General features: G+C 46.8%; 1 pseudogene; it reads left to right on the top strand.

The window, feature by feature from the left end:
- Positions 1-2,280: 2,280 nt before the first annotated feature.
- The window catches only part of LOC135877972 (up-regulator of cell proliferation-like), a 778,396-nt pseudogene continuing 761,397 nt past the window's right edge, over positions 2,281-19,279 (top strand).

The following is a 19,279-nucleotide window of genomic DNA, read 5'->3' as shown; positions in this document are numbered from 1 at the left end:
TGGTGTCAATTGCGAACGTTATAAGCATGATGCATGCATCCTTCAGCAACATTGAAAGGCACAGTAAAAAATCTGGGGGCGGGCAAAGGGAATTTTCCCCTTCATTCCCTGCATCTGATTCGCTGCCTCTATGACAATACTAAGTTTCTGACCTGTGTTTACTTCACTCCAGCAGCTGGGACTAGGGTGGAAATATTTCTGCCGTTCTGGCTGCTGAACACACATGGTGGGACTGGTCGGCAGCCCGCCAATGCAGCTCCAGAGACAGGCAAATGGGATGCACCATATCAGTAGATGGGGAAAAAGGGAGTCCTGACAGGAAGGGGGAGCAGGCAGGATCCTACCATGGATGAACGGGGGCAAGAGAAACAGGAAACCCCACATAAAAAATAGGCGGTTCAAAAACTGGCGGAGGCCAAGTGGTGGAATGTGTGCTGTGATTGGTGGAAACGCATCACAGAGAGGGACGGGGAAGTTCAGGAAGGGGAGAGCGAGAAGGAGAGTAGGCCATTTGCTTAATATGAAGGAACAGGGATCCAGAGCTTTCTGTGTGTGTGTGTGTGTGTAAGGATTAGCTAAACAGGTGGGAGCCTTCATATCAAAGAGAGCTGTTGATTAGGTACCAAAAACACATTTTCTCTATGTTTCTTGCTAGATGTTTTAAATCTGGAGCTGGAATCAATGACGCCACAAAACCCAGAGCCAGGGGAGACAGATGGGTCCAATCTGGAGCAAGAATCCAATATGCAGCAGATGCCAGCCTCTTTCAAAAGTACTGTCTCTTATAACCCTTCCTTCTGTACTTGCAGTTGAAGCACTGTAGTAATGAACATGTCACTGAGTTTTATTAATTTGCATTACAACACAAGGGGGACAATAAGCTGTCTCTTACCTGCTTGGAATATCCCTTCTCAAGCTTAGTGGTGTGGATAGACCTGGGAGCTATTAATCTTGTGCTGGAGGCATCACCAGACTAAAACTTGTCTATGGGCTTGAAGGCAGCATTGCTTCATATTGAACTGCAGGAGAATCTAGTCATTGGGCAAGGCTAGGTCTGCTAACTCCATAAAAGGAGAAAGAGAGAGACCATTGAGCCATGAGAAAGAGGCTTGGGCCCAAATTGTCAAAGCGGATGCCCAAACTAGCTGTGAGTGCTCAGAACACTGTGGAAAATTAAGTCCCAGGTATCTCTGAGTGACAGCTAGACCTAGGTGTGTCAAGTAGAAAGACACCAAAAACTAGTGGGCAAGTTTGAAAATATTGGCGTTCGTCTCTAGAGATGAAGACGATGCTACGCTGATCTTTGCGCTGAGAGAATAATTGATTGTTTTGGTTCGGCCCTTAAAATCATTTAATTTTGGGTTGAAAACACCTGAAAATAAAACACCAAAAGCTCTACTCTGTGCAGCTATTATATAAGCCAGTTCATAGCCAAGGCACAGAGGGAGCAAACAGGAATAATAAAGATGGAAAGAGGGAAAAACAATTAAATTTGTTGACATTGAGGAATGGCATAGACTGAATGAAAACCAAGCGGTTATTTAAAAGACCAGGGAATGGAAATTTTCAAAGATACAAATGGGAGCTAGGCGTCCAATTCCATGGACTATGAATGGGGATTGGGTGCCCGGCTGCAATTTATACTTTTGCAATAATCTATGCTGAAAAGTGACTCTGTAAAAAAATTGTGTCATATGGCTGCATGTTTAATGTGGGTGAATTCTTTTGGAATCAAGCATTTACACACTTCCAAGAAAAAGGACGATTTCTCTGACTTCTCTCCTTGTGGGCTCAGAAAATTTGAGGCCAGGAGGGATCATTTTGATCCTCTAGTCTGGTCTCTGGCAGAACCCAGGCCAGAGAATTTGATCCGGTGATTCTTGCATCCAGCTCATAGCTTATGGTTGAGTTACAGCAGGTCTGACCTGGGGAAACTGGGTTCTTACTTTCTCCATCATTAGTTTTAAAGTTTCTGCATGCCAAATTCTGCCCCCAGTGTCCCTCTCACCGACTCTGCTATCATCCATCCTGCCCTTGGTGACCCCCTCATGGTCCTCTCTGCCTTCCCACCCTGCCCTCTGTAATTGATTGGCACCTATAAGCCGTACTAATGTTGCATAAAAAGGACTCTAACCCAGCTCCCCAATTCATAGCTACGCTGGTTCTGCTGGGCCGGAAAGAAAGATTTTGCTTTTGTCCCTAAAGTCAGAAGATCTGTTGAGTAAAAACAGGCTGTTTAGACAAAGTCACCTCTCAGAGTGGAGCAGTGCTTTAAACTGCATGGAGGTTGAGAAGGGTCAGTTCCACATATTCCGTTTCCAGCCTGTGAAGTTAACTGCTGTTCATTTTGTTCCCATCGCTGCCCCAACCTCCAAAGGATCCATTCCATTTAAAACCATTTCTTCACCACTGCAATATCCTCTTTGTCTTTCCACAGAGCGGAGAAGAACATTTCAGGGCATCCTGTTCAAGCTGAAACTGAAGAAGTACAGAAGCAGGAAGCTCACATTACGTGACCTCCAGAAAATCAGCCCAGAAAGTCTAAAGGACTGGACGGCTCAGACCTTAGGGGATTTACCGTGGTATTTCCTGAGGAAGGTGATGGCTCTGAATGGGACGACCAGAAACACAAGCCTTGGGCATGGGGAGCTTGAAGATGAAGCAGTCAGTGAGGATGAGGAGGAACTGGATATTGAGGATGATTTTTTTTCTCTTAATGACCCTTGCACTAGTGATTCCCTGCACCCCCTCGATGTTCTCTGTGCCGTTCTGCTTTGCTCAGACAGTTTCCTGCAGCAGGAGATCCTGTCCAGAATGTCCATGTGTCAGTTTGCCCTCCCTCTGCTGCTACCTGCCCTCGACACTCCCAAGGGCACCCTAATGCTGTGGGCCATGAGGGACATTGTGAGGAAGTGGAGGCCGCACTCCCTGGCACAGAGCAGAGGGTTCAGGGAGGAGAGCCTGGTGCTCACCAAAATGCCAACCATTTCCTTTGTGCGGCTGGGGACATGCAGCTTCTCCAAGTCCAAACTCCTCAATGAGGTTCTCAGCCCCTCCCAGCAGTACCACGATTTCTTCATCCATCGGGACATGGAGTCTGGGAACCTCCCTCGGGAAATCGCAGATGGGCTGGTCGAGATTTCCTGGTATTTTCCTAATGGGAGCAAGAATTCAGATCTTTTCCCAGAACCCATCGCGGTTACAAATCTGCATGGAGACATTGAGTCGCACCAGCTGCAGTTTAGCTTTTTAATGAAGGTATCAACTCTTGTGATCATATTTGTTGAAAGATTCAGTGAAAGGGAATATGCTCTTTTATTGTCTCTGAAGGAAGCAGGCACAAAAGTGTATTTTATGCTCAGTTCTGAGGCTGAGAAATCAAAGGACATGTTGGGCTTCCTTAAAAAGCTAGTTCTGGATCTGAAATTGAGTAAATCACACCTATTGTTCAAACAGAGCACAACTAACCAGGCACAGCTTGTGAAAAAGCTGCGATCCACCATTGGAAGAATAACAAAGTTTCCTCATAGGCGCGTGACTATGGAAGACATGGCTGAGACTGCTCGGGAACTAGGAATCCAGGTAGATGAGGACTGCGAAGAATGTCAGAACGCCAGCAAGTGCGTTAAAGAAATCACTGCGGAAATAAAAGACGTGGCAAAGTACAAGAGGGAAATGCTGAGACTGCAAGGGGATCTAGGGAAGACTGTGGCTAAAGTGGAAAAAGAACTGTGTCGAATACAAAAACCAAGGACAGCCCACTTAGAGAAATATGAATCTGAGTTGAAAGAAAAATTGGTGGCATTACACAAAGAAAAGAATCAGTGGGACCTTACTGATGGTTTGGTTCAATTTATCAGTGGGATAGCATGTCTCTCCCAAGTGGAAAGATGTTATTTCCTGAAATGGATGAAGCTTAGCCTGGATCACATTACAAGGGGGAATCTTGCTAGCTTACAAGCAGAGTATAAAGAGAAATGTAAAACTTCAGAGAGCGACCCACAAGAACTATCAGAACTCGGTAAAATAATCTCTGCCAGATCCTTAGGGTCTGAGCATTTCATGCGTGAGTTGGGGCAATTCTATGAGGCTGAACATTCAAGGGTGAAACAAAGCAAAATAGCAGAAAGCCAAAGACAATTCATCCATCTCCCAGGCATAGCGGCTGACCTGATGCTGGAAGGGTTTCCCATGGAGCTGATCGACGGAGATGCCTCCAACATCCCACTGCAGTGGGTGACGGATGTTCTGACTCAGCTCCATGCCAAGCTGGGGGGAAGGTCCAGAACGCTGGTTCTAACGGTGCTGGGAGGGCAGAGCACTGGGAAATCCACCCTCCTCAACACCATGTTCGGCCTGCAGTTTGCAGTGAGCAGTGGCCGATGTACACGAGGAGTCTTCATGTCCCTCATTAAAGTGGCAGAGAACTTTCAGCAGGACCTGGGCTGTGATTTCATCCTGGTGATAGACACAGAAGGCCTGAAAGCCCCTGAACTGGCCAGGCTGGAGGATAGTTATGAACACGACAATGAGCTGGCCACCCTGGTGGTTGGACTGAGTGACATAACCATCGTTAACATGGCCATGGAGAACGCCACCGAAATGAAGTATATTCTGCAAATTGTGGTCCATGCCTTTCTGAGAATGGAGGAAATCGGGCACAAACCCAACTGCCAGTTTGTGCATCAGAACGTTAGTGATATGACTGCTCATGAACAAAACATGAGGGACAGGAAACACCTCCTGGAGCAGCTGGATGAAATGACCAAAGCTGCAGCAAAGATGGAGACGCAAATCAAGGAAATGGCAATTTCGGATATTATGGACTATGATCCAGAGAAACACAACTGGTACATCCCTGGGCTGTGGCATGGAGTCCCTCCCATTGCTCCAGTCAACATAGGATACAGTGAGAGGGTGTGTGAGTTAAAGAATTATCTGTTTAAATTTACAAAATCTTGCTCTGCTAACAGATCCCTTAAGGACATCCCCCAGTTTATTGAAAGGCTGAGAAGCCTGTGGAACACTATAAAACATGAACATTTCATCTTTAGCTTCAAAAGCAGCTTTGTAGATGAAGTCTATAACCAGCTGTCTATGAATTATGCAGAGTGGGAATGGGGTTTCCGCAAGGAGATGCATCTGTGGGTATCTGAAAAAGAAACTTTCATCCTCAACCAGCCTGCAGCAGACCTAAATTTCTCTGTCTTTAAAAACATAGCACTGGAAAAACTGCAGTATGGTGAGCAAAAGATCATGGACTGCTTACAACAATATTTTGCAAGGAAGGCCTCAGACCTGCACCTAATGGAAAAGTACAAAGAAGATTTTATAAGGAGCACTAAAACACTCAAGAATGACCTTAAAACCCACGTGTTCAGCAAATGCGAAGAAGCCATTCTTACTCAAATAGGCAGGCTGAAGTCACACAACATACACATTAACTACATGAAAATTATTGAAGGGGAAATTGATCAGTTATTGGCAAACTGCAGGAGGAGCACACAGCAACTAGATGACAAGAAACTGGAGTCCAAATTTGAAACAGTATGTCACGAAACATCACTCTGTCCTCTGCAGAACTGCCAAGTTGAGGGAGATATGGAGGCCCAGTTGAGAAAGGACCTGATGAATCGAAGGAGTGCCATCACAGAGATGCTACAAGGAGCAGGAAGCCTGAAGGATTACAGAATGAACTCGTTCAAGATGAAATCTAAGTATTTGGAAAAATGGCTGATACAAAGAGCAGGGTTGCACAAAGATAGTTACCTTCAAAAAGCAAAAGATATTGCTAAATCACTGATGGATCAGTGCCAGGATTACATTCAAGAAAAGGTCATTTCCAAAACAGACTACGACAAAACGTACTGCAGGGAATTGCTGCGCATGATCAATGAGAGGCTCCAAGAGGCGGATGTTCGGAAATGTTATACTAATGCATTCTTCGAAGTTGACCTGAAGCTTCACATTCTGGGGGAAGCGGCTCATGAGTTTCAGAAGATGCATGAAGTATTTATCCAGGAACACAATCCCCAGAAACATCTGGAGAAGTTTAAACCTCAGTACCTCTCCCGATTTAAAGATCTTTATTTAGGGAAGGATTCCTGCCAAAAGAGGGCCAGGGATTTCTGTGAACATTGTCTCAAACCTGCCCTGGTGGACTACGTTAAGAAAAGAATCACAATAGAAATAGTGGATGACTTCCTCAGCAGTGGGCAGGCCATTAAATATGGCTGCAAGATCTTTTTCCAGTTTACCGTGGAGAAGAAGCTCCTGGAAGATGGGAACTTCAACAACTATCTGAATTACATTAACAGCTATGAAGAGTTTGTCCAAAGCTGGATCCACAGACACCTGTTAGATTACTATAACAAGACTGATGGCTTGGTAGTCCCGGAAAGAGAGATTCTAGCCACAATAGTAAACAAAGTGAGAGGAGTTTTGGAACACGCCAAGGACATAAAGCCTAACTCGGCCTCTGCTTTCTTAGATGACTTTTGCAAAGCACTGGAGCAGGATCTGGTCATTTCCAAGGACAGCTTAGTGGGGATACTGTTCAAAAACACAGCAATGGCCCAGCAATTTTCTGCAGACATTCAGACCTTGCTGCCTGACCTGGAACAGCAAATCTTATCTGAATTTAAGGAGCTGGAGCTGGAGTCAAAACTCTCCAACCTGCCATTGAAGCCTCAGGATGAGATGTTCAAGCAAGTTTCTGGATTTGCAGAAGCCTCCATTCCCTGAGGGTCCCAGAGAAGCAAAAGAGAGATGATACATTCCTTGTAGTAGGACTTTGGTATAAATGGGAGTCCGAAATGGCAATATTGCCACAGGAAAGAAACTGGGCAGTAAAGAGCAGAAGCCACTATGACAATGATGCTATGGGTCAGTCTAAACAACTGTCTTAAATGCTTAAATGATCTACTCGCGGGTTGGCTAGGGTTAGACAGACTGAGCAGGATCTAGGGATGGAGATAGAGTGACCTGCTTGACATTAACTCTGTTGGTGCCTGCACAATCAAATAAACGGCTAAAAAGAATGTCGTACTCAGCCTGTCAGTTTGCTGTGTCCCCAAAATATCCTTTCAAATCATAGAATGTCAGGGTTGGAAGGGACCTCAGGTCATCTAGTCCAACCCCCTGCTCAAAGCAGGATCAATCCCCAGACAGTTTTTTGCCTCAGATCCCTAAATGGCCCCCTCTAGGATTGAACTCACAACCCTGGGTTTAGCAGGCCAATGCTCAAACCACTGAACCATCCCTCCTCCCTAGCACTGTGGGATGAATATAGGACAGAGGGAGAGCATGGGCGTGCATGGGTCGGTAGCTCCAGACAAAAGAGCCCACAGTGAGCAGGCCCTCGTGTAGCAAAGCAGCTGAAAACCACCCTGAAGCCTGGGAGGGACAGAGCAGCTGACCGGGGACATCCCAGGATGGGAGCCAGGAGGAGCCCTGTGCCAGGGAGGAATCACCTGAGAAGGACAAACCAGAGTTGGACCCAAGATCACTGCTGCCCGCAGCTGTATGGGGCCGTGAGTACTGGGGCTTGCGGCCTTGCACTGGGAATAAGGCAGGAGGCTGTAGCTAGTTAAGTTGGGAGGTGGTCGCTCTGTGTGGGTTTTCAGAGAGCAGCAGAAGAGGGCACCGGAGCGGTTTGTTTACTGGTGTTGAAGACGGCTAGGAGCACTCAAGATTGGCTGCCAGACTTGAACGCTGCCCAAAATTCCTGAACTCCTGAGTGTAGACGCATTGCTTGGTGTCTATCCTGGTAATTTTTGGGGCCTGGGGGTCCTTGCATGGGATCTAACCTGTTTTACTGCTCCCCCATCTTTTCCCCCTGATTTCTCCATTCATTTCTCTGTAAAAAAATATTTCCTTGTCCTATATTCATTGTACTATTCAGGTGTGTGTGCGCATGTTTACTCCAAGGGGTTTGAAACAGGTGCCTTGTGGTAGAAGGGAGTTTCCCTGCTGCATTCCTGTGCCTGCCTTTTCTGGGCCGGAGCCACAGGTCGGACTCCATGTTGGCCATGAGGGCGCTACAGGTACACGACTGACAGTAAATCATCAGAAAGCAAATCTGACCAACTCTGGCTAAAGGAACATAGCCTTAAAAGAGATTCCCCCCATGGGACACAAGAGGGCGCTATTGCTCCATCCAGCCACCTTCTCAGCCCTAACAGTGAGAGCTCAGAACTGCTGTAAAGTGAGTGCAACTCCTGAGATTTAACTAGACTTGCAGCCAGAGGTGGATAATGCTTTGGTGGGGCCCTGGGCCAGAGCAAGGGGAGGCCCCTCCCCACCTCTTCTACCTGCAGTCCCCCCTTAACCTCCCTTCCCGGCGTTCCTGCCAGGGAAATGCAGGTCGAGGCACAGGGGCTTGATCCGCCCCATCCTGATGGGCTGGGAGATGACCAAACAAGAGGAGCGGGCCAATCTACCCCACACAGCGCTCTGATTGCATAACGAGCTGGCAGAAAATCAAACTGCATGCACTGCTGGAGAGGGCACATGTGGCTGCTGCTAGTATAGGGACTCTCAACAGCATGTTGAGAGCCTGAGCGCCGGGCCGGGGGTCAGACCCAGTGATCAGCCTGTCCCATGTGAGCCTGCACCCATGCAATAAGTGGTCAGAGCCCACAGGAAAGAAGGCCTCTGACCAGTGACTGAGGGACAGATGCTGGAGGGGCACTGAGGTTATGAGTGGATGAAGCTGATGGCGGTGTTGAAGTGGTTTCTGGATGAATTCCTGACTTCCAAATGCTGTATGAGAGATCTCCACTCGACAGCCAGGGAAGGGAGTTTGAAACTACGTACCAGAAAAGGGGATCCCCCATCCCAAGAAACATCACAAAGAGGATCGAACACCTAGGATGGTGTGAGGAGAATCCCCAACTGGCAGCCAGCCTCCTTTCATTGAATTTATCATACTACTGCAGTTCAGAGCAACCACACCTGTATTTCCCCAGTCCTGGGCAGAGACCCTCATCTCTCTCCTTCCTGACCTGGGTTTTCCAGGCTGCACAATTCCCTGCCTACACAGTGATATCCCCAGCAAGTCAGATGGCCTAAACAGGCTAGCATCTGGGCTTTGCTTTGTCTCTAAATGCTGTGCCCAGTGTATTGCCAGCAGTTATCGGTTACCACACCGCTCTTCCTAAGCAAGCACATTTATTCTTAAGGTTAAAGCATTACCCAGAAAACATTAAAAAAATAAAAGAACCTACACGCATGCTAATCAGCTTATCAGAGATCACCTCAATCACTTTGGCTGATGAACAGTCCTTCAGATTCCAATAAGGAATTGTTATGTGTTTACTAGTTTATAACATCTTCAGCTCAGAACCAGCTCCTGCACAGTCTTTCCCTTATTTGGCTTGGGCCTTTGATCTTCAGATTCTGGGAACAGGTGATCAGCAGACAATAGTCCCCATCTCAAGGCATACAAGGCTGGATTTTTGTATAAGTGGAGGTGGGAATTTGCATTCACCTCCCCCGAAGTATTCCACCTAACACTTGTGATGGGTTGGATCACAGAAATCCCTTTGGGACTGCCACCTGATGTGCTGAGACTACCTCTGAGCCCATTTTCCCTGCCAGCTTGGGACTTCAGTACCTTGCTTTCTTTGAGCCAGACATGCTTGCCTGCTGCAAACATAGATCCAAGTCTGAACCACGTCCCCTTACAAGCTGCAGGCTTCACTGAAAACAGCTTAAGAAGTGCTCCTGTCTTCAGCACTCAGATACCCAGCTCCCAATGGAGTCCAAACCCCAAATCAATCTGTTTTACCCTGTATAAAGCTTATAAATTGTTCACCCTCTATAACACTGGGTCCCAGTGGAAACATTTTCATTTGATGGTGTTTCCCCACTTACAGTTCCTTTTTGATCTCCATTAGTTAGCCATTTTTAAAATCTATTTATTATGTGCTGCGTTAACTTTGCATATGCTATTTTTGAAGATCAGAATATCCAGTGTGTGGGGGACTAAGTCAAGTGTCTTACAGACGTCTAAATATATTTTGGAAACACAGTTGCCTTTATCCACCAAGCTTGTAATCTCACACAAAAATGAAATCAAATTTGTTTGACCAGACCTATTTTCCATAAAGCAGTGTTGATTGGCACTAATTGTGCTGCCAGTTTTTAATTCTGTCCTGGTCACATCCCAGAGCTGCCTTTCCATGATTTGTCCAGGATTGAGAGGCACCCTGATACTATAATAAGGATGGAAGTGATGGAAGGAAGTGATGATTACGCTCTATGAAAGTGGCTCACAAATGTGACCTATGTGGGTTTGCATTTTTTTTTAAACGGGATTTCTTGCTCAGCTTCATCCCTGGATCAGGAGAGTGCTGAAAGGTAAAAAGGCAGGTCAATTCTGCTGTGACGCATGTAGCATTGGACAGCAGCAGAACTATGTGGACCTGTTTAGTTAAAGTGGAAGAGGGAGGGCCCCACGTTGTCACGAAATTGATTTGATTTCCACTGAAGAAGAGTTGCTTTGATTGCAAACCAGAGGAATCCTAGCAATTTAAAATCACAGATCATGCTGGAACCCTTGATTGGACAAGAGTATCTCTTGGGGTGGAGCAGAGAAATTATGGATCCCTACAAAAGGTGCTAATCATACAGAAGAAAGTGTGTAGGGGGAGCAAGGGGGTGGGAACTATCATGTACCAGCAAGCTATCAGAAGTTGTATCTTACTCCATCCCCTGGATTGGCCACCCAGTACCCAGAGGAGAAGTAGTAAAGAACACTGACAGCAACAGGAAGCCTGAGGTGCAACCAAGATCAAACCCCACTGCATGTGAAGGAGCTCAAGAGATGTCTTCTCCAGGCAGATACTCGTAAATACCCTCTTAAGTCCAAGCTAGGACCAATCACGTGAGTTAGAGACGTAAGAAGAAGACAGTGTGAAAATCTTTCTGTACAGCAATTTGAGGACACTCAATTCACTCCAGCAACCACTACTGTGTGCACAGATGTGAGTGTGTTGTGAATGTGCGCAAGCATCTGTGTGTTGCTAACTGTTCCCCGCGTAGACACTAAACCATCAAGTCTGTTTTTGATACATTAAGGGATCCCAGGGTTAAACCAGTGTTTCCACTATAGCCTCTGTCCTTGGGGACCTGAGAAACTTATGCTTATGGGTCCCTTGTGCTGGGGGAGTACAAACCAATTTGTTGGTATGGTTTCACCTGAGCTGCCACATGCCCCTCCTATGTGTACTTCATAGGGGGGAAAGGGTGAATTAATTCAGGCCTAAATCCTGAAGGGTATTTACGCACTTAACTTCCCTTGATTTCAGGGGAAGTTAGGAGCCTACATTTGTTTGAGGATTTGGGCCTCAGAAACCAAAACAATAGCATATTTGGACACTGCTGTTATAGTTCTTATAAGGGTAGATAGATGTAGCAACTACTGCATATAAAAGTACCTGTATTTCCTCATTACCTAATTCTGTCCATGCTACTTTTTCCCAGGGAGAAAAAAAATGTATTAATGAAACAAAACCTAGCCCCAAGCCTGTTGCCTGCACAATCAAATTCTCACCTCCAACAAACTCAGCTCTGAGCTGCTGCCATATTGTCACGACAAGGGTGGAACAGCTGCTGTTGTCTGCAGAAGGGTTTTAATAACTCCATTGCTGTTGGCTGGCCCATGCCAGGGACAGACCCTAAATAGCAACCAAACTCCAACAGAATTTGAAGATAGATATCACCATTACTAATCAGATCTGCTTGATGTATGAAGGTCTTTTATCACAGGAAGTCAGAGTAGATAATCAAAGTGGTCTCTTCTGGCACTGAAATCTATTAATCGACCCAGGTATTAAAACAGCTCAGCAAGGATGGAAGCTTTCAGGGGGAGGGATTACGGGAGGCCTGGTTCTTGTCTGCCCAATGACTCCATTTCTCTAGAATCCCCCACAGTCCTCCCCAGACACAATCATTTGGTGGCCCCAGCAGATTTGACCTGTCTTTTCATTTGCCCCATTATCCCATGTCATTATTTTTTATTTATTTCTACTCACTTATAAAAATATCCAGTGCTCTGGGCATCCAGGCCATAAATTTAACACTTGGTGGAATGGAAAGGACTGCCAGTAAATATCCAGGCAACACAATGAGCAGACAATTGGCGCTTAGTGCCTCTTGGACAGCCTGACGCCCCTGCAGTGACTGAGGCTGTCTGAGCCAATAGGGGGCTAGAGTAAGACTGTCCCCTACAGAATCACCCAGGGTATGTCTACACTGCACACTAAGCCTGGGTCAGTGGGACCCAGCCTTGTGGACTTGGTGTTTCCATGCCCATGCTTGGGCTTCCACACCACATTGCAAACCTGGGTTTACAGGTGCTGGATCCAGGTCTCACTGCCATGCTAATGCGTCCATATTGTGCTGTGCAGACCTTCTGACTCAGGTCGGCAGTTTGACCTGCGTCCACACTGTAAAATGATAGAACTTGAACCTGAGTCACAATGAGACTTGGGCTCTGACACCCCCCTTCCCCACAGCAAGGTCTTAGGGCTCGGGTCAGGAGTGCTTGCTGACCTGAGTCAGACTGATCTGTTTGTGCATGGAAAGGGGGCCTTGGGCTCAAACCTGAGTCAGAGCCCAGGCTTAGTGTGCAGTATAGACATACCCCCCACCCCAGAGACAGGAGGTGTGGGGTGTCTGTTCCATGCCCCTCCACATACTTCCCTTTTCCCCCCAGTATCTCCAGCTCTGGGGGTCTCCCTGGTTGGGAGTGCATAGGGTTGCCAACATTGTATTTCAAAAATAAGGGACTGCTTTCTTAGCACTCCTGCCCGACCCCTCCTCCTGACATTATTAATTACTATTATTATTTATTATTGTATTGTATTTATTAAGCAATATTCACCGATGTTTGTCAAAGGTATTTCTTGCTGCTTTTTGCAGCACTCAGCAACTCCTGAGATCGTTGTGTGGAGATGAAGAAATAAGGGACTGTTGCCAGCCCTGCTGGAGCCCCAACGAGCCCGGCTTGACCAGGGAAAGGCCCCCACCCCATCTTAGGGGAGAGGGGAAAATGTCTGTCTCCCCTGCATTGGGGGGCTGGAAAAGTCCCTGCTCGTGAATGTAGCCTGTTTGCATCCTATGCTGGGGAGGGGGAGCTTGAATTATCCCTACCCCCCCCCCCACCAATGCTGACCCCCTCACGAACTCTGAATCCTTCCCTCCCATGTCCACTTTGACTGACTCCCCTTCCCCCTGGCCCCTCCATTTCCCCTCCTTAGCCACCCCCTAGCTCTTCTAGAATGTTCCATGAGGTGGCAGTTAAACCAGCAAACTATGGGGTGGGGGGGCACAGTGGGTGGGGGAGCTGCTGCTGTTCCCTTCTGTGCCCCATCCCCTCAGCCCAGCTGTGCCCCTCTGCCCCAGGCAGGGGCAGGACATTCAGGACGGGGCTGTTTGCTCTTCAGCCTCGGCCCCTCCTGGTTCCCTGCCCCCAGGGAGCTGCTGCCCCATCTCCCTCAGGCTGAACTGTGAGGAAAGAGCCCTGAGCCGTCTGAGGGAGGGAGGCCGGCGCCGAGGCCATAGATGGGAGCGGGGAGCAAGGGTGGGGCCATTGGCAAGAGGCTTGTTAATCAGCAGTGTAGCAAATCTGTCCAGATGGCACAAAGTGAAGGTGCAAAAGGTGCATGGCGACAGCACCCCTGTGAATCACCGTCCTTCAGGGTCTAGCAGAGGGACTTGACAGGGAAGAGCCCTGCAGGCCTGGGCTAAGGATAGTTTCTTAGTGGGAAAGGACCAGGAAGAGCTGGGTGTTTCCTTGGAGGGACTGGACAAGACCAAGGTGCATTTTGTAAAGCCTGCCTGTCTTTGAAGCTTGGTGCTTTGGGGTTTTTTGGTCCTTCCAGCCACCTTTGCCAGCATGTCACATGCAGACGGTCACTAGCACAGGGGGTGGCATACGTGGTTGTATTGAGCCCCTTAGATGTATTTTCTAGCCTTGGTCATTTAATTTAAATAGACCTGTACGGTTTATTGCTCACATGGTGTCCCTCTGCACAGGGCTAGGACCTATTATCCCGTGTGAGGGGCAATTGGGCATCTGGCACACAACTGCCCCGACAGGCAGAATTGTGCAGGAATCAGTGGCCGGTTCTCCATGTGCGAACAAGGTCAGTAATGGGGTTCCTAGGAAGCAGTGCCACAGCTGGGGTTCTTTGTTGTATTTATTAACGACCTGCAATAAAGGAGTGAAGAGTGAGATGGGAAAAGTTGCAGATGCCAGTGAATTATTTTGCTTGGAGGGGATTGTGAGGGACTCCAGACAGGGCTACATATGCAGGTAATTGGGCAGCATAATAAGAGGCGACATTCAGTCTAGGAAGGGCCAGGTGCTGCATGTGGGAAGGAACAATTGAAAGTGGATGACATGGGGTAATCCACTAAGCAGTTTGATTGTCAGCTCTTTGGGGCAGGGACATCTCTGTTCTGTGTTTGTACAGCACCTAGCACTGTGGGGGTCGTGGTCTATTCCTGGGGCTTGTAGGTGCTACCGCAGTTACAGATAACAACAACAGTAATAATTGACAGACAGGGTACAGCACTTAAGAATGTAGAAAAGATTCCCCCTTTTGGACACTAGAGGGAGTCTTTGTCCCATCCAGCCACACTCTGTACCCTACAGGGAGAAGAGATTGGGGCAGGGAGCGGATAGGCTGTTTGGGCTGTGAATGTCATTACTGGTGATTTCTAACCCTGCACAGTTAGATCACTGTTTGTATTTTTGTTTTTTTTAAATGCAATCTAGTTCCCCTTGTAAGTGGGGGAAATCCCTTCCCTGAGGTTGGGGTCTAGCTGCTTCGCTATGTGGCTGGCCCTGTGTATCCCACCCAATCAGTTATTGACTTGTAATGCATTGTGTCTGGGCCCAGGCACTGCAGGGACAACCCATACAGCTGTTGCCCGATCTTTAGTTTATGTATTAATTACATTGATAACTGGGGATTCTTAAGTAATCACTTTGAGGGTTGACAGGTTCTTGCCATAAGATCAGGCCCAGTATTATTCAAATTATTATATAGTTGGGAACCCTGATGTGCATAGTTGCAACACTCACACCATAGGAACTTTTTTATATTTACAAATATAGTTTATTAATACATTTAGCACAGTCACAAAACACCCCAACACAGTAAGGTAGATAGAGATACTACAGAATGTACCTCTGCACCGCCATATACTCTCACCATCCCTTGCAGAACAACCTGAAGTGTTAACCATCATCTTCCTCATCACCATCACTTTCCCCATCATCACCAGTGAACATAATTCTGGCACCTCCCAAGGACTACATCGCCTTCTCCTACTGCCCCAGGCTGGATGCTACTTTTATAATATGTTAGGTTGATGCCGTTATGTCGATGCATATTCAGTATGGGATTTTTCCTCTTTTCCTTATTTGTATTTCCTCGCCTTACTAATGTTGCAGTGTTTTTTTCCCCTATAGGTTAATATATAAATTTTCCAAACTTATCATCATATATGTCAATTCGTTACCATGGCCCTTTTGTGGTTAGGTATCACATTGTTATTTCTGTCCTAACTGGTTATTTTGGTTCTTTTCCAAGTTCCAAGTTGTGGTGTACCTGTCAAGTTTAAAAGAGTATGAACTTAGGAAAGCCCCTATGCCAACCTACGTCAACACATCCTCTATGTTAACGGTTGCAGCCATATATGGACCGTATGCTTTAGCTCATCACCATCTATCTAGTTGAAAGGTCTCAAACATATCCATGCTAACTTTGCCTTAGCTCAACATACAGGATGTGGCCTGCAGATCCCTTGTGTTACGGCCCAAATATACTCTAATATAAACCTATTATAATAAAACAAATAATCAAACCCAAAAGAAACTTATAAGAAAAGATATAGAGGCAAGCAAGCAAGCTAGTCTTGGGCCTGGTCTACACTATGAGTTTAGGTCGAATTTAGCAGCGTTAAATCGAATTAAGCCTGGACATGTCCACACGACGAAGCCTTTTTTTCGACTTAAAGGGCCCTTTAAACCGGTTTCTTTACTCCACCACCGACGAAGGGGCGGGGCCTTCGGCAGAAGGGGCAGGGATTGGGGGGTCAGAGCCAGCCCCGTCCCGCCCTGTATCGGTAAGTGCCCTCCCCCTCCCCCGCCGGGGTAGCAGCGGCAGCCGGGGGCTCCAGCAGCTGTTTAAAGGGCCCAGGGCTTGGCCGCTGCTACCGCCCCGGGCCCTTTAAATGGCTGCCGGAGCCCCCAGCTGCTGCTGATCTGGCAGCGGGGCTCTGGGGGCTATTTAAAGGGCCCGGGGCTCTCCTGCCTCTACCGCCCTGGCCCTTTAAATAGCCCCCGGAGCCCTGGGGTAGCGGTGGCAGGGCTCCGGCAGCTATTTAAAGGGCCATGGGCAGTAGAGGCAGGAGAGCCCCGGACCTTTAAATAGCCCCCGGAGCCCCACTGCCGCTACCCCAGGGCTCCAGCAGCGGGGTTCTGTTGGCAATTTAAAGGGCCTGGGGCTCCAGCCGCTTCTGGGAGCCGCAGGCCCTTTAAATTGCTGCCTGGGGAAGCTGGGCTGCCCCGGTACGGCGCACCGGCTCTTGCCGGTACGCTGTACCGGAGCGTATTGGCTTACTTTCATCTCTGGGTCAGACACACAAAGGGGAAGTATGATGGCAGCAGGCTTGAGAGAGGCACAATTAGCAAGGAAGAAAGACAACAAGGTCTCAATGCCGGGGGAAAAAGAAATCCTTCAATACAAAGATCAGTCCCTCACATCCACCAAATAGGCTTACTGTCAAGGTTCTCTCCCCACTCTGAACTCTGGGGTACAGATGTGGGGACGTGCATGAAAGACCCCCTAAGCTTATTTCTACCAGCTTAGGTTAAAACTTCCCCAAGGCACAAATCCTTTCCTTGTCCTTGGACGGTATTGCTGCCACCACCAAGTGATTTAGACAAAAATACAGGAAAAAGGGCCACTTGGAGTCCCTGTTTCCCCAAAATATTCCCCCAAGCCCCTTCGCCCCCTTTCCTGAGGAGGCTTGAGAATAATATACTAACCAATTGGTTACAATGTGAGCACAGACCAAACCCCTGGGTTTTTAGGACACTGAAAATAAATCAGGTTCTTAAAAGAATAATTTTATTTTCTTTAAAAAGTAAAAGAATCACACCTGCAAAATCAGGATGGAAGGTAACTTTACAGGGTAAATAAAAAGATTTAAAACACAGAGGATTTCCCTCTGGGCTCAGCTTCCAATTTACAAAAAAACAGGAATAAAACTTCCTCTTAGCATAGGGAAAATTCACAGGCTAAAACAAAAGATAATCTAATGCATTTCCTTGCTATTACTTACAATTTCTGTAATGTTAGATGTATCATTTCAGGTATCTTTTTAGGAGCTGGTTTACCTGCTTGGTCTCTTTCTCTGTCCAGAGAGGGAACAAACAAAGAGAGCACAAACAAAACCTCCCCCGCCCCCCAGATTTGAAAGTATCTTCTTTCCTTATTGGTTCTTTTGGTCAGGTGCCAACCAGGTTATTTGAGCTTCTTAACCCCTTATGGGTAAAATGATTCTGTACCTCTGGCCAGGAGGGATTTTATGTTACTGCATACATAAAGGTTGTTACCCTTCCCTTTATATTTATGACAGTTACCAAATTTGAAATGCAAAAAATCTGACACCCTCCCCCACACACAAGGCAAGCCTGCCACAACCCCAACCACAAAGCAACTCCTCTCCCTTCAACAGCCACTTATAGTATCTAGAGATTGATAACATCGCATGTCTCCATAGGCACTGATTTCCCCTCTGCCCAGTGAGTGCTCGACCCCTCCCCGCCCCTGGCCCTGCCCCTGCCCTGCCTCTTCTGGCCCCTGCATTTCAAAAATGTATATAGGGGCAAAATTAGAAAGGCCAAGACACAAAATGAGATCAAACTAACTAGAGACATAAAGGGTAACAAGAAAACATTCTACAAATACATTAGAAGCAAGAGGAAGACCAAGGACAGGGTAGGCCCGTTACTCAATGAAGAGGGAAAAACAATAACAGAAACTGTGGAAATGGCAGAAGTGCTAAATGACTTCTTTGTTACGGTTTTCACCAAGAAAGTTGGTGGCGTTTGGATGCCTAACATAGTGAATGCCAGTGAAAATGGGGTAGGTTCAGATGCTAAAATAGGGAAAGAACAAGTTAAAAGTTATTTGGACAAGTTAGATGTTTTCAACTCACCAGGGCCTGATGAAATGCATGCTAGAATACTCAAGGAACTGTCTGAGGAGATATCTGAGCCATTAGCTATTATCTTTGAAAAGTCCTGGAAGACAGGGGAGATTCCAGAAGACGGGAAAAGAGCACATATAGTGCCTATCTATAAAAAGGGAAATAAAGGCAACCCAGGCAATTACAGACCAGTCAGCTTAACTTCTGTACCAGGTAAGATAATGGAGCAAATAATTAGGGAATCAATTTGCAAACATCTAGAAGATAATAAGGTGATAAGTGATAGCATGGATTTGTCAAGAAGAAATCATGTCAAACCAATGTGATAGCCTTTTTTGACAGGGTAACAAGCCTTAGTGGATAGGGGGAATGCGGTAGATGTGGTATATAGTAAGGCTTCTGATTCAGTCTTGCATGACCTTCTCATTAAGAAACTAGGGAAATACAACCTAGATGGAGCTACTATAAAGTGGGTGCATAACTGGTTGGAAAACTGCTTCCAGAGAGTAGTTATCAATGGTTCACAGTCATGGCAGAAGGGCATAACAAGTGGGGTTCCGCAGGGATCAATTCTGGGACTGTTTTTTTTTCAATGTCTTCATCAATGATTTAGATCATGGCATAGAGAGTACACTTATAAAGTTTGCGGACGATACCAAGCTGGGAGGGATTGCAAGTGCTTTGGAGGACAGGATGAAAATTCAAAATGATCCGGACAAACTGGAGAAATGGTCTGAAGTAAATAGGATGAAATTCAATAAGGACAAATGCAAAGTACTCCACTTAGGAAGGAACAATCAGTTGCACACATACAGAATGGGAAATGACTGCCTAGGAAGGAGAACTGTGGAAAGAGATCTAGGGGTCATAGTGGACCACAAGTTAAATATGAATCAACAGGGTAATGCTGTTGCAAAAAAAGCCAACATCATTCTGGAATGTATTAGCAGGAGTGTTGAAAGCAAGACACCAGAAGTAATTCTTCTGCTCTACTCTGCACTGATTAGGCCTCAATTGGTGTATTGTGTCCAGTTCTGGCTGCCAT

This window comes from Emys orbicularis, chromosome 4 (genome assembly GCF_028017835.1).
Source record: "Emys orbicularis isolate rEmyOrb1 chromosome 4, rEmyOrb1.hap1, whole genome shotgun sequence".
Taxonomy (NCBI): domain Eukaryota; kingdom Metazoa; phylum Chordata; order Testudines; family Emydidae; genus Emys; species Emys orbicularis.
Note: the sequence above shows the minus strand (reverse complement) of the source record. Positions and strands in the feature narration are given on the sequence as shown.